General features: G+C 43.1%; 1 protein-coding gene and 1 long non-coding RNA gene across 3 annotated transcripts in view; both read right to left on the reverse strand.

The window, feature by feature from the left end:
* Positions 1-2,153, reverse strand: part of LOC143144147 (uncharacterized) — a 6,405-nt gene extending 4,252 nt beyond the window's left edge. The window contains exon 1 of the long non-coding RNA XR_012991349.1: positions 336-2,153. This is a non-coding gene — a long non-coding RNA (uncharacterized LOC143144147). The remainder of the gene's footprint in view (positions 1-335) is intronic.
* LOC143144109 (nitric oxide-associated protein 1) overlaps positions 1-10,754 on the reverse strand; it is a 19,336-nt gene extending 8,582 nt beyond the window's left edge. The window contains exon 1 of one of the 2 annotated variants that reach the window (XM_076306165.1): positions 10,679-10,754. The gene's annotated coding sequence lies outside the window, so the exon portion shown is untranslated. Of the gene's footprint in view, positions 1-2,162; positions 2,600-10,678 lie in introns of those variants that run through there. The other variant, XM_076306163.1, reaches the window with a different exon arrangement.
* Between the last annotated feature and the right edge of the window lie 369 nt (positions 10,755-11,123).

Consider the following 11,123-nt stretch of genomic DNA (forward strand, 5'->3'; position numbering starts at 1 on the left):
TCGACCTCTAACTGAGCTATTCGAGCGTCATTTTCGTCTTGTCGAATTTTAACAATCACGTTTCTTTATATCATGGAATCACGAGATCGAATCATTTCCTCGAAACTCCACTAAAGCAGAATTGTTTCGCTAACGAACCGAATCGACGAAACAAATTCTAACCGAAGAGAAGAAGCCACCGGTTTCGGTACTGTTTTCCTGCTAGAGCGCGACTACGCTAATTGGGTCGTGTTCCTACGGGAGTAAGAAAATTCGGTCGAGAGTCGAATAACGGCGCAAAAGGCGAGCTTCTTCTAGTCGCGTAATTTCGGTCGCTTAAACACGTAAATACGTACAGGTGGAAGGGCAGAAATGCGAGTTGGCACGTTCGCCTTTCGTAAACACGTATATGTATATCTGCAACGCATAAATTGTCCCGTCGCGTACACAATATTATTATGCGCGTAGATAACGAGGCGTTACCACGCGCGCAGCTGCGGACACAAATATACGTTACTCGCGTACCTGTGCCAAACTGTGCAACCGGTATACTTACTCGCGCATCTACAGATACCGAGAAACATTGTCAAACGTATCGCCTCGTTGTTGCAAACGTCGTTTAAATTTACATTCGTTTCGAATTCCCGTCAAAGTCGAATCTTCGAAAGACGCAACATCGTTCATTCTCCTTGAATACCGCTTTATCCCATTGGCATCTGTGTCACGCTTCGAATGTATTGTTAGGCCCGTACGGTGTACGGCTTCGGTATCGTTCGCGCAGCGCGTAACGATATTTGTTTACCTACGATAGAATCAGGAAGACGACGAAAACGCGTTTCGAAATAACCATGCAAATATGTTTGCGGCTAGACGAGAAATAACGAGTTAGAAATAACGGTAACGTTATCGATCGTTTCATTACGAACGAGAATGTTTGTCGCGACGTTACCTCACGTTTATCACCCATGCACGCGCGCGCGCGCACGCGCAGGCGCGTACGTATCTACGATTCGAAGGAGCAACGTATTCTTTTCCAGGATCGCTTTCTTCGTTTCGATAGCGCATCGAGAATCGACTTGTTGCAACTTTATGGGCGACATTGCGCGCCGAAAATTCCTGCACCTTGTCTTGCCGAAGAGAAAAACGATCGTCGCACCGTACACCGAAACCATTAGTCGAAACCGGTGAGCAAATGTTTTCGATCGAAGAAATACCTTTCCATTGTACGCGTATTTAGTAACGACGTGTGTCGAGTAAACGCGACAATTGCTCGGTGTCGCGTTGTTACGAAACTTGGACCAAAAATAGAAGACATATTTTTCTTTTTATTTCGCCAGTTCACTGTGCAACAAGGTGCGGCAAATTGTCGTTTTCGTCCGCGAAATGGGGTCCAAATCGCTTTTATACGTCTGGCACGAATCCCGCGCTTAACGTATCGTTATAAATATCTTCCATGCTAGCTCTCGTTCTCGCCGAACGAATCGTTCGCACGATATTATACCTCCGAGAGGCAGCTTAGCTTCGCTAGTTTCATTAGGCCGAACATTTCGGTTTTTGTTTTTCTTTTTCGAACGTGTCGCGAACAATGCATCGGGAACGATCGAATCCTCGTTGGTCGTTGCCACGGAATCGAGCCGAATCCGCATTTCGAGCAACGAATAGTAATTAATTTCATAAATAATTGTCTCGTAGGTTTACGAGCGTCGCGATCGTACGCTATTTAAGAGGTCGTCGTATGCCTACTACGAATTGGACGAATTTGGTAACGATGATCCATGTATAAACGCCGCTTCATCGTAACGCGCGCGATAGGCCTTAAACGCGTACACGCTGTGTACAGTCGGGTTAAATAATTTTCTTCGTACTACCGGAGCTGCACGGAAGGCGAAATAAGATCAGTGACGCGCATTCTAACGACCGAAAGACAGAACGGGCTGTGGTACTATGGACAGAATCGTTGGAACCGCGTGTATACGTGGAATCTAGCTACATATAGTACGTACGTACATACGTGGTTACGATCGATCACGATTTTCAGTGTAGCAGACTCGCCGGCTATTCGATAACTCGAAAGATTTCCGTCCTGCCGACTTCTAATTCTTCTTCGTTTCCGATTACATTGCTTACAAATTATAAGTTACAATCAATTATATATTATTTTCTCGATCGCGCGATTTATGTACCTGGAACTTAAACCGCATAATTCGTCACGGTGTAGCGTGCGGCGTGCGGCGTGCGGCGTGCGGCGTGCGGCGTGCGGCGTGCATCGTAATCGCCCGTGAGAAATAGCTCGTCTTTTTCGTAGGACTCAATTCCGATCTCCAGCAACGATCGCTCAAAGGGCACTGAACAATCCACACTGTTCCAGTTATCGTTACCATTGTCAAAAATTGTAAATAGAAGAAAAAATGTTTACGTTTATCGATAACACACTACTTACCGCACAACGCGTATACACTACCTTCTATCCGCTACTGCGATACACGTACATATATACATCGTATATACAACGCATAGGGTACAAATATCAAAACCTGTACATATCTAAATGTATCGCACAATTACATACCACAAGCACGCGCGCGCAAATGCAAAACATAATTCTATTGTCTACATAATGAATAAATATTCACTCGTTCGTCGTCGTTATTCGGATCAACTTTTACTCCGATCAATGTTTGTTCGTATAAATTAGTCGTACGAAACAATTTTATTCGCATTATTAGAATGTCTCTCTACGAATTAATTTATTTCTGATTTCTTCCTCTTGAGTTAATAATAATTCGTATCGGTGTGTTACATGACCGATAATACGACTGTACAGACAGAAGTGCCGTCCGATAACATCGTACCGGTATCGGGAGAGTATTCGGGTTTCGTTTAGGTAACAGTAGAATCTCACAGAAATACCGGTATTTTACCTCACGTTATGTCACAAAGTTATCCTCACCAGTTCTTCGAACTGTTCGTACGAAGCGAGTCTTTGCGTTATCTACACACACACACACACACACACACAAACACGCGCGCGCACGCGTAAATTGATAGATTTCTAACGACGAATATAATATCAAACGCAATAAGGTTCGAATAAATTTGAATCAGGAAAGTAATATACGATTAACTGTGAATCAAAGAGAAATATACAATGCATGCAATTACTTATATACAAGATAGGTAAATATTATAGGTTCTTCGCATCTAACATCGAGTGCTCTTTCCATTCGGTCGATAGTAATGTTTATCGTGAAAAATACACGTGTTGACAATACTTTTGTAATAATTGATACAACTTTGTACAACAGTTTCATTAAAATATAAAACATATTAAAAATGATCCAAGTGTAAGAAATTTTGGTACCGTTAACAGAAATTCGATGTGCTCGTGGTTTGGCATCAAACCCGAATAGGACGCGGGAGAAAGCAAAGTTTATCAAAATTTCAACAACCCCTAAGAAGGAGGACATCCTTGTTGTCGTATTATAGAAAAATGTACCGTACACGTAAGTGGCCTCTCAGAGATCGAAAGTAGCTCGGATCGCTTATCTTTCAGAGACATCGAATGTATCGAAAAAAAAATATTTTTGGTAGTAAGACTTGTGTACTTAAACGTTACGTTTCATTTCGAATCTGTTTATCGAATTCACAAGTAAGACTTATTTACCGGATCGTGCTTTACACGTGATTCTATTGACGCACGGAGTGCCGTGACGAGTGTTTGCCACTTCGATAGATACATGTGCGCCCGCGTGTCTGTACAACTATCTCTCTCGTGTAAATTTGAGGCCCCTTGTAAGTGCAAGATCCGGGTAAACTGACCTGGCTGGCCCACGCTGCGATAGGGGCTGACACTTGACGGTATTGGGACAAGTATCGTACTTTTGGTATCTATCGGTGTTGCGTTCGAGCAACGTAGTCATCGAGGACGCTACGATCGCGAGCGAACGTTACGTTCGTAGACCAGGTACCAGCGACGATGAACCGTTTCAGCTTTTTCGTCTTTGTTTATCGATAAAGCGTCACCCGGAGCGGCCAAGCGGCCAAGCGCCAATAACTACGGCAATAACCGACCGAAACGAGTACATCTAGAGAACGACTGTAAAACATGTCCCGTAAAATACAACAAATCGATTCAAACGCTTTCCTCGACCGCTTCGAGACTACCAAATTGACAGTTTCACCGTGACATATTATTTAGTCAGGTTACTTTCTACTCCACGCGGAACGTTTCGAATAACGATTTCCCAACTGTATACGCAGCTGCAGATAACATCTACGGTTTGTTTACGAGGTTATCGATAACGATGCTATCCGTATCGCGCAAAGTCGTGACACAATTGCAGGAGTACCGATACAGTACGATACAGTACGATAACCCTTTGCCAGAAATCCGTCCACGTAGTTAATTAGAAACGAGGATAACGTACAACGTATACAGCAGAGTCCGAAACAATTTATATATTACTCGATACACGGTGCAATGTACCAATTGGTAGTCACCGTCAACGAGAGAATCCCTGGCGACGCACAAAAACCTTTAAAATGCATATTTTCGTTCGGAAGCAAAAATGATCGACAGAATCGTTAAAATCGTTAATAGGTAAGAATGTTCGTACGAATCGTAATGTATAGCGTAGTCCGACAACTACGTATCATTTTGGATCCTCGATGAGCCAAGTTTTTCAAATTAAAAGTAAAGAGAAATTCGAACGTTACAAATTCTCGCCCCTCGCTCTTACTCCGTTCTCCTTGTACCGTGCGAGATAAACCGAGCTTTTGTCTTTAACGAGGTCTTGCCGCGACTAACGACGAAACGACGAAACGACGAAACGACGAAACGACGAAACGACGAAACGACGAAACGACGGAACCGTGAACCGATGGCGAAGAGTTCTAAACGAACCATTCCATCGATACAATCTTATCGCGGTCGGTCTGTACGAAGAAAAATATTTACCATTTCGTTGCCGTGACAAAAAAAAAATGAGTTCGATCGAAAAGACGGTAGGAAATATGCAAGGTACTACGAGAAGGCCAGAGCACTTGTATCTACAAACGGTAGAATTTGTAATGCAAATACCACCTCACCGTAGACGGTTATCGCCAATGTCGAGCCTAGAACGTGTCCCGTAGTTTTTTCATGGAAGAATCGATCGCGCGCCATTCTCGGTTCGATGGTTTCCACGAGAAAAAGTTTCGCGCGGTCGTTGTTACTTTTACGCAAAACCCGCATCTGTGGGTCACACTCGAGAAAAATGACAGCGCCCTCCAAGTCTGGAAAACGTCGGTGCCGATAAGTAAATACATACGTAAGTACGTATTGTCTATAGATAGAGCTCGGCCATTCTTGTAGCATCGATGGCTGACCTTTGGGACTGGCATCCCACTAGCGTATCTGTAATACATATTTACACGCGTATCCTGTTTTTCGTGTAATCTTTCCCCTTTCTTACACAATCGAATCGGAATCGCACGTTTATCGCGACAACGCAAACGGTCCTTGTCTTCGGTGTCCGTCGAGTCGGGTTACTTGTAGCGAAAGATGCGTAATTATTCGGAGAAAGACAATTAATCGCGATCGCGTCACACCGATGCCGATTGAATCGTTCATTCGTGACGAACGATATTATCCGCTTCGATATCTCCCTTGATCGAGTAACCGGTGACCGAGGAGATCGAGGATCACCTCTTCCGTGATACCGAATAAACGTTTCTCGTCGGAATTTAATATATAATACATAGGTAAAAGGGAATCTCCCGCGAAATTCACTGCGAATGTTGGAGCAACAACGAGTGGAACGAGCTACGTTGTATCGAGCGATTCGTCGAGAAAACCGTGGACTCGAATAGTTACATAGATTCGAATTCCCGTAGGAATCTTCATATTTTTGAAGGCGCCGGGAGCGTCGTGGAACGATACGGTCGGATAACGATTCGGGGCGGAAACTCGGAGGCATATTCGAAATGATCGATACGCGCCACCCTTCCTTTCGGGTCATTCAAGTTCATTGGCTCTTTTTCACAGTAGCGGGCCGAGTTTTTCTCGCGAATGCTCTTTGACGATAGCCGTCGACCTCGACTCTACGTTACAAAATTCTCATCGCTACGAATTGTACTTGGTTACGTACTTACTTACCCACTTACGTACTTGTGCGCGCGCGCAGCTGTACGCTCGCTCGATCCGCATCGGGTCAACGTTTCATCGTTTCATCGTTTCATCGTTTCATCGTTTCATCGTTTCACGATACGTATGTACTATATGCACGTAGTTTCGTTTTCGGTGTCACGCGATCCTCCACCGATGACCACGTCTTCGACGAATACGTATCGTCTATCTTCGAGAGAAATCGTCTCTTATCTCCGACACTTTTTTCTTCGTTCAGCGGTGCCGTGTTTCTTCCCTCCTTCCAAGAAAATACGTAAAATGAATAAATCGAGAAGACAAAATGCGGTGTTATCTTTCGATTCTTATTTTGCGTCCCAAAGTTCCAATTATCGTCGACCGTAGTTCCGATAAAATTGCACGAGAGAGCAGCGATCTCGAGACCATACGTTTTATCGCGAGAAACGACGGATCGACGTCGAAGCGAAATATCGAATTTGCTTCTTGATCTCGTCTCCGAAATTTTCTTCTACGTGCCGTTGTACGTGGTTCGTTATCGGGTAAAGAAGAAAGATTGCACGTAAAAACGGTCCCGATATCTTTTTCGTTTGGTGCTTGAATCGACGAAATTTACCTGGCTTCTCGAAACATCGAAGAATAGAAACCTTGCCGACGATGGGGAATCGTTGCGCAAAAGAAACCGACTATGTACGTACATACATACTATATTTACTCTTCTAGTTGACGCAGCTTATCGCTCGTAAGGTAGCAATATAAGAAGGAGACTGGCGCAGATTTATCAGACATTTTAATATTTTGCGTTTTCGAAAGAAAGCAAACACGGCTGGACGAAAGTTGTCGGACGCGCGTGGACAAACAAACGGTTTCGACTCTCTTTCGATTGTTCGTTTCTTTGGAAAGCTTTGGTTGGCCTTGGTGTAGCGAGCGAGTGCGCGCACATTCGCGTCCACTGGCCCGACCGACCGTCTCTCCGTTGGGAAGTGGTTTTAACGACATCCAGAAATAATCGTGGTGGACAAATTCTGGAGAGGTCGGTGCACGACGGTCAACGACCTCGACCAATTCGGACCTCACGCTCGAATATCCCTGTAATTCCAATGACAGTATCCACGCGCGCAAAACGAAAGCAAACTTATCTTTCCGTCGCAACGGCAAATTCAAAGGATCGTTCGCTCCAACAATGGTAAACGTTAGAAACAATGATAAGACTGTGATCTAATCTCGCATTTATCGAGCTACTTTTTCAAATCGAAGGTTGTCTTCGTTTCGGAAAATTACGATGTCCATGGGTTAGGTCTAGAAGCACGCGGTATCGTTTGTTTTCCTCGATACCGACCGACACGCGTACTTTTCAGCGCTACTTTTATTTACTCTTACGATACATATGGTCAGCTTTATCTTTGCTCAAGTTCTTTTTAACACGATACAAATATACAGTCGCCTTATTCGCGTGTAACGCGTCAAGCTGTACGTAATTGAGAATAATACGCAGCCGGTAAACGGGCAGGGGAAGATGCGCATCGAACGACCGATCGTTTAACCGGCTTCGTAATTGTAATTGAATTTTAAGAGTACGACCGTTTCGACCGACAAATATCTTCCAATCACTGGCACTATCGTTTTTACTTTAACGATTAAATATGCTGCTAGCGTTCGTACAATCGCAGAATAGATTGCGTTTGAAAAATACAAATCGGTTGTACGCCGTACTGGCTCCTTTTTTCTAACTGTGGAACACCGATGGAAGGTGTTCCACGAAATTCAGGCACGATAAAAGAAACGTTCCAAGATCCCTTGAGAATCGTACGGAGGACCTTCGGCAAGGAGAAACTTTTGCGTATCCCATTATTCGACCTGAAATCGTGGATACACGTGTAGCGTGAATTTGCGCCTCTGCGTACTCGTACATACGTACATACGTACATACGTCTACGCGTCCGTGTACATGTATTCAATGTCGAGCACGATTCTTGTTTCCTTTTTTTTTTTTTTTTACTTTTTTTGGATAGTTATGGTAACGACCTTGCGACGACATTTATTTCAGCAATTTCTTCGGACATTCGAATCCGGAACTCGTTAAAATACGATATAAACTTCGAGAGATACGTTTTGTACGAATGGTAAATATTTTGACAAATCGAAATACACACATATGTATGTATATAAATTACGCAACTTTTACCACATCTTTCGTGTTAAGCCAAGGTGTCCATCGGCCAATGCTTTGGTCCCTCGGCCAATGCTCGTGTTAATCGACAACTGCGAATGATTTTTGGACGTCGACTTTGGTCGATGTTCGCATCGAAACGATTAAATGCACTGCCTCGATAATTCGCGATACGTTCGTCAATTCTTCTTTTTCTTCTATGTAACTTTGAAATTTCATTCTTCGCCGAATCTCTCAATTTTCTTTATAAAAGAAAATAAATACAAGTTACGCGTTCCCGAACAAATTTAAGATAACGCGACACACCCTGCGCATCGATATACAACATATGTATATACTTACGCGTATCTACATAGGTAGATCGATCGATCTTTAAAATAAATATCACCAAAAATTTCTATCGCGAGAAGTATAATAGAATGCGAAAGAAAGATGTACGGGTCAGGGGTACCGTATCGTATCTATAGTACTTGCATACATACATATGTACATGTACGACACGATTGACCCGAAAACGTTAATAGAGGATACGCGATACGTACGCGCATCGATAGCTCGGAAATAGGTGGGAAATTTTTTACAATTATGATTCATTAATTTTATCCGTTGTTCGTGGATATCGATATCGTCGTCGTCGATTACTCAAAGATGTTTTCATTACCGCGATAAGCGAACTCGTGACAGAAATTTACAATGCACGTTATTATTACTTTATGGAGCGGCCAGAGATCGAGTAAGGCGATAAACGCGGTTGTATGAGTCACCAGCAACTAGAGAACGACAATAGCTCGTTAAAATTAATGAATTCCACGCTTTTGTCAGTCTCGTTTACGAAGGCTGACGTAATTGTTCGGATAAATTTTTAGCGGGCTCTTTTTCCGAACTTGACGGATATTACGCGATCGACGAACGCTTCGATGAAATCCTAAAAGGTATTCTCATCTTGTATTTTATGTATTTTATGTATTAAGTTTACTAACCGCAAAAATATTGGTCGTTATCTATAATAAAATGAATAATTGGGGTAAGCACGATCGATGCTCTAACGTATCGGATTAACGTATTACGAAAAAGAAGAGGAAGAAAGAAAAAGAAAAAACGCGTACATGAATTGTGCGCAAACTTTTCGAAGAACAAACGATAAGGGAGATGTATATAGTTATATTACGCACATAGCTATAGATAACGAGTGTCTCGAAAACGCCCCGTACACAGCGGTAAAGTAAAGAGCAGACGCCTCGCGCGCTTTTTTGCGTATAGCGCCCCTCCTCTCTCCCTCTCTCCATCTTACCGTCTATCTCTCTCGTTCTCTTTCGCTCCTTCCGAAACTGTAACCGAAAGCGAAACCGAAACTGCGCGTTTCCCTTGGCACCAGTATCGCCAGCATTGCTTTACCGATTGCCACCAGAAAGCACCAACGCACACATATTTCCGATTTATCGGCGTTTATCTACGATCTCGCTTTAAACAGCTCGTGCAACGGTTTAAGGTGCAACTATACCTTTCAGTTCGTCGAGTGAACAAGCATTTTTTTTCAATTAGTTTTTCCCTTTGTAATCTTTCTCTATTTTTACCAGAACAAGGTGGCGTTTAGATTGGTTATTTTTACATCTAAATCTAGTACGTTGCTTCGTTGTCGCGATAAATCGAATTAATTCTCGTAGAGGAATGGTCTAAAAATGATTAAGAATTTCGCGAATCGATAGGATATTGTAAGTAACAAGGGATTCTTGCTGCTGTGTCCTGGAACCGGTTTGCGTTTCTTAGTTCGTGCAACCAAATGGCGTCCCTTAAATTTTTCGTTTAGACAAGAAATATCTAGTTCTCGCGGTAATAACGCCCGAGCCGACAATTACACGAGCCGATCGATTCGCTTCGAAAGAGCATATCACGTTCGAACTGTCGATTCGTTAACAATATTAGAGATCTCGATGTCTATATTAGAGACTGACGACATTTCGAATCATCTAAATTTAATACAAAAATAAAACAACAACTTGCTATTCGAAAGGTTTATTTCATCGTGTAATCGAACGTTGATCTCTTATCGTTAATCCGATGCATCGTTGTAATCGTTGTTCGTGCTCGATTGTCACACTGATGATGCAACAACGATAACGATACTAACAGCAAACTCGTTGTCTTTAAAAATTCGACGTTTACGTAGCAAACGTACGAAAATTCAAATCACGATTATAAATGGGTCGAGGGACGGGAATCAAATTTCAACTAATCGATTTGTCCCTGCACAACCACAAAATATACGACTGCGATTAAATAAAACGTGCAACGTTGCATATATCGTTGACAAATAGAAAAGTGACTTGTGAAACACGTACATATGGATGTACGTAGGTAAACAATCGACTGTACAAGTTATGTAATAATAATACGGCTAATAAACTTACAACGCAATACCATAGCGATTATACGGGCAACAAGTTCACGCGATGTCGAGCGATTGAAAACAAACCTCGATGGCCGACACGGCGAGCCTGCGTATACTGTAAGAATTACGCAGCACATATGTATGCGCGCGTTCGTAGGTATACACTTACATGTGCTTGGCGCCGGAGAAGCTCACCAATGTTTTGCGTAGCCGTCCATCGCTTCTCTCTCTCTTTTTCTCCTTTCCACGTTTCGTTCTTTGTTCTCTTACATTCGTGTCTGTGCTTCTCGGGGCGGGGAGCGCCACACACACAAGCTCACGATCCTTCAACGTCGCGTGACGTTCTACGTGGCCGGTGGCCATTATATGCGCCCGCATCCATTCCCAAAACGACTCGTGGCACTACCACCGGCATTATTTCCTGTATATTTATCTGGCTCTGTCCTCGGCAACGCGAGTATAAA

This window comes from Ptiloglossa arizonensis, chromosome 3 (assembly GCF_051014685.1).
Source record: "Ptiloglossa arizonensis isolate GNS036 chromosome 3, iyPtiAriz1_principal, whole genome shotgun sequence".
Taxonomy (NCBI): Eukaryota; Metazoa; Arthropoda; class Insecta; order Hymenoptera; family Colletidae; genus Ptiloglossa; species Ptiloglossa arizonensis.